Source organism: Arachis ipaensis, chromosome B04 (assembly GCF_000816755.2).
Source record: "Arachis ipaensis cultivar K30076 chromosome B04, Araip1.1, whole genome shotgun sequence".
Lineage (NCBI taxonomy): Eukaryota > Viridiplantae > Streptophyta > Magnoliopsida > Fabales > Fabaceae > Arachis > Arachis ipaensis.
In genome coordinates this window covers 47,256,229-47,261,330 of record NC_029788.2, presented here as the reverse complement: position 1 = coordinate 47,261,330, position 5,102 = coordinate 47,256,229, and the positions used below count along the sequence as shown (strand labels likewise).

Sequence of the window (5,102 nt, the reverse complement as noted above, 5' to 3'; positions counted from 1 at the left end):
TATACAAAAGGTGAGAGAATACTATGACGAAAGTAAAACAGAAATAAACAAGGAACGAACCATACTTCGCTCAGTTACCATATCCGCAATCTTACCGAAGTAGATTACGACCTGCATCTGGAAAACAACAACAAAGTATGGAATGAGAACTGGAAGTTCTCAGTATGGTAACAGTGCCCAATGATGTAAGATGTAAGACTTCGGGACGCCAAAGGCAATCCTAGAACTTCACATCACATACGGATATCCAAGCTTAGGACAATTGTAAATAATATATACAGAACTTAAACCATAAACCATAAGCAGAGTTTTCTAACTTAGGAGATTTCTAACTAATACTAATCACACCACTGTATCCCACAGCCCTCGCCAACCTAACCTCCGTGCGATCCCATCACCACCGCTACCTAACCTCCACAGCACCAGAGAATCACAATTAATACAACCAAGTAAAACACAAATAATATTCATATAGAAGCAGATAGGCATGTTATACAATTAGGTAAACTCAAGTAAACAAAGCAAGCAAGCATATAGAAGATGCACATGATGAATGTCTGCCCTATTGGCTGTGATATCACATGTTGGTTCAACTGCCAACCCGACACATCTCCATGGGGACGTCGCCCTTCGAAATTCTCATATGGGAGCCCCCGAGATATAGTGCTCGGATTACTGTCCAGGTACAGGCGCCTACACGCTCTACAGATCCGAAGGGATGAGAGCGGGATCTATTGCCACCGACCTCACATCTAAGCGCAAGCGGGACGAACCACAGCCCTTACGCCGCCGTCGCTACCTCGAACAGGCCGGATCCAACCTCAGCCCCTGCCCGGGCGCAAAGTGTCTCCTAATTTCAATAAAAAGTAGTGTACTGGTTTTCAAAACATTTTCATTATATCATGGATCCTTCATCTCATTCAAAGTCCTCGACTCATATCAACCACTGTTAATTCAACATTTCTATTCCTCATTCTCACTCTACCAACCCATCCTCAGTACACCAGAAACCTAAGCCTCCATTCTCTAATATTTCATAATAATCATCGACTACAACCCTTAGCTTATTTCCCATATTCCCATACTCAAAAGTAAGCCCAAAAACTTTAAAATGGTGTTATAGAAGCTTACAACCTTGTTGGGAAGGTGAATTAGTTGAAAACAATGTTTAAATTTATGAAACAGGGCGTGTGCGTCCGCACAGGGGTGTGGGTGCTCAGGCCCAGGAAGATTTTGAAAGTGGGCGAACGCACATGGGTATGCGTATGCACAGGTACTAAAATTTATAAAGTCTGTTCACTCACACAAGCTGTGCGAGCGCCCCTAACAGACGTCCCTTCACGACTTGTGCGTGCGCACAGGGCTGTGCGTCCGCACAGGTCGTAATTCTTCATTGATGTGCACGCGCACAACCTATGCTAGCGTTGCCACCAGAGCCCTTTCCCTCGCTTGTGCGTACGCACATTGGTGTGCGTCCACACAGAATAGAATTTTCGCAGGGTTGTACGTGCGCATAAGGATGTGTGTGCGCACATATCAGAAAATCCTGAAATTCTGCAACTTTGCAGAATTTCAGATTTTTAACACCAAATTTGAATGATCATAACTTCCTCTACAAAATTCTAAATTTTTCAAACTTTATATCGATTTAAAGGATTTTCAAAAATCTTTAATTCTAGATAAATTCCATCCGATTTTGAAAATTGAGGCAAAAGTTATGATTAGATAAATTTCACCAAAAATCCATTTTTACCAAAGGCCTCAAAACTCCAATTTTTCCAAAAATTCACAATTCAAAACTAAACCAACCACAACCCAAACATTACCAAAACAACATAAAAGTCCATACCCTTCCTTTTCCAACTCAACCATCCATAATCCCAATTACACTACTCAATACCATCAAATTCCTTACTCATCAACATCCAAAACCATCATAAATAATCTTTAACCAACATCAAACATCAACAACTACTTCAAAATCCTCATCACCTAACCTCAACGTTATGAATCATTATCCATGTTCATATCACCACACTCAACATACACACTCACCAACATCAACCAACATCACAATTTATAATTAGCACCAATAACATCAATATTCCCCATAAATCTTTATAATCATTAAATACCAACATCACTATTCATCATCAATCCTTAAATACCAACAACCTCATCAACAACACTAGTCATCAATACTCATTAACACCACAATTCCCAATAATCATCCTCAACCACAATAATCCAATATAACCCACAATTATCATCAATTCACATATAAATATTCATACACCAACAACATTTAATCCTATCTTAGGGTCAACTAGCCTAGGTGTCCATAAACATTACATATTACATAAAGGAAACTGAACCCATACCTCGGTCGATTCCCAAAACGTTCCAAACATCAAACGAAGCCACCAAGCTTGCTCCAACGCCTCAATCAACTCCAACAAACACCAAAACTCAATCTAATATCACATATATATAACAACATCAAAACCTAATATACACAAAACAACTAAACACAAAGGTTTAGAGAAACCTTACCTCACCCAACGTGATTTGGGGTAAAATCTAATATTTACCCACTACTAGAGATCACCTAAACAAGCAAAATCACAAAATCTACTCAAAAACTAAACTTAAAAATGTAGAACTGCTAGGGCTGGAAACTGGGGTGAGATCTTCGAGTTCTTACCAGATTTTCTTGAATATAAACGTAGAGCTTGATGAGCACTTCGCGTGGCCGCTAACGGTTCGTCAATCAGAGCTCCGGATCAAAAGTTATGGCTTCCGGAAGGTGGAGGTGAAAAGTAAAATCTCTCTTCTCCTCTCTTCCCCTAAAACCGCGCCTCCCTCTCTCATTTGGGTGGAAATGAGCTGAAAACCTCATTTAATGAGGGTTATATATGTTGGACTTGGCCCCACTTGGGCCTGGTCCAACCCGCTAAGTGTTTTTGTTCCGTTTGGCCCACTTTGGGTCAAAACCTTTAAGATTAGTGCCCGGTCTTCGATTCTAAATTATTTTTCTCCTTTCAAAACAATAAATCAATCTTCAAAATATTATTTTCCAAAATACGCGATACTAGACAGTCTAGAGCCGGTACTGCCAGCTTAAGTGTCAGTACGCATTTTTACAAAAACTTTTCGAAAGAAATACATTTTCCAGCTCAGAAAAATTCACTGAAATCAAATTTCACATTTTTATTTTCAAATTAAAACTTCTAAAATTTGAAATCTATTCCGGGTACTAAGATTATTTTATTAAAATAGTTTTACGTGAAAACGCGGGTTCTTACATCTTCAACTAGCTATCCAGTAAACATGTTATGTCAAAACTTCAGTAGAAATTACCATATCATGAAATATTACCTGGTTCTATAGTTTCACCAGGTGAACCTTGTCCACTCATTCTAGATATAGCCTGTTCCTCAAAGCACTCTCTTCCATCAAGCAAATGTTAAGATATTTATACATGTTACTCTGGATCATTAATTTAATATCTTGCAGCTCTTCAGTAGTAAATTTGTTTCCATACAAAAATTTTGCCTACTCAGCAATTACAAGAGTACCACAAAATAAGAATGATGTCACATGAAAACAATCAAAAACTATAACAAAAGCCTACTCATGACTACTATTCTAAGCCAATATTTTCTCATCAGTAATTTTACAAATATCTGAAATGAATTTGTTTCAACACTTGCATATACTAACTAGGGCCCAAAAGGGTCGCTCTTCTAATGCCATTCTAAATAACTTAGATGCTTATACCAGAAGTTATTCCCATGTCTAAATATTTTGCAATAGAAACCATACTTGCTTAAATATGGTGCTAGTTCCAGATCCTTGAATTCCAGGAAGCAACAGCTTCTGAACTTTCTTTTGCTCCAGTTGATACAGGGAATTAATATTCATGTTGGTAAGGTCCTAGAAACAGAGGAGATTCTGTCCGTTTTTCTGAAATTTTGGTCGTTTGGCTTGCTGAGGGACTTGTCCCTTGAGCGCCAGTCATGGCCAGGTTCGGGCCATGACATCATATCTCTGCCCATGTAGCTTGTAATAACTCTAATTTTTACACTAATGCCAGTTTTTTTCAAAATAATATTTTAAAGTGATTAGTTTTATTTTGACGAGTCGACTTCGATCCCCAAAGTAAAATAAATGGTAATATAATTTTAATATTATGTTATTTATTTATTTTACTTGCTTTAATTATAATGGAGCCTAGATAATAATATTATCTTCTTGTCACTGAACCATAAGGAAAGGAAATAAGAAAGAGAGAAATCGAATGAGAGAGAGCGTAAATTTCATGGAAACATAAACCTTTCGACTTCAATTTCTTGAGATCCGTAACTCCAATCAAAAACCTAATCCTATTAAAGTATTCGTATCTTCCTCCTCTATGTGTTGGTGTCACTTTTGTTCAGTAGAAGTTGATAGTGGCGTAGCTTCCCTTCCCCTTAAAGTTTGGCCCTTTGGTGTTCTTGGCAGAGGAATTGATTCCTGACGTTTTCTTTTTCAGTTGTTCGGTCAGAAAGCTTCTCCAAAGTTTTGAGTATTTTGATTTCATACGGAGGTAGGGTTACGGTAATTTTTCACCGATTAAATGTGTATTAAATAAGTGGATTGATGTTGTGATTGATTATTGACTGAATTTGCTTATGAATATGTTGAATTTTTATGAAAATCTTGATTATTTGATGTTGATGATGGTTAGGTCAGGGGTACAGCCTTGGACCGTGACTTTATTGATGAAAAAAAGTTTGGGTTATGTTAACAATTGATGAGAAATTGGTGAGATTTGATGGGCGAGAGATTAAATTAAAAGCTGTGAAAAATCGGTAATCGAAAAGCTCGAAAACGGATTTAAAATTAAGTATATATTTTGAAAAATCACAAGAAAAGATTTTGGTTTTGAAAGAATATTTGTCACCAACACAAATATTTATTTTGAATATGAAAATATAGTTTGATAAAATATCAGGGTTATTTCTAGAAATATGAAATTAAATTAGTAATTTTTTTCTAACTATGAAATTAAAAAGTAAAATATTTAAAAGCTTAAAGAATAGAACGTTAATAAGCAGGTT

The 5,102-nt window shown here is 36.9% G+C and overlaps 1 pseudogene; it reads right to left on the bottom strand.

Moving 5' to 3' along the window:
* Positions 1-3,924, bottom strand: part of LOC107636447 — a 4,597-nt pseudogene extending 673 nt beyond the window's left edge.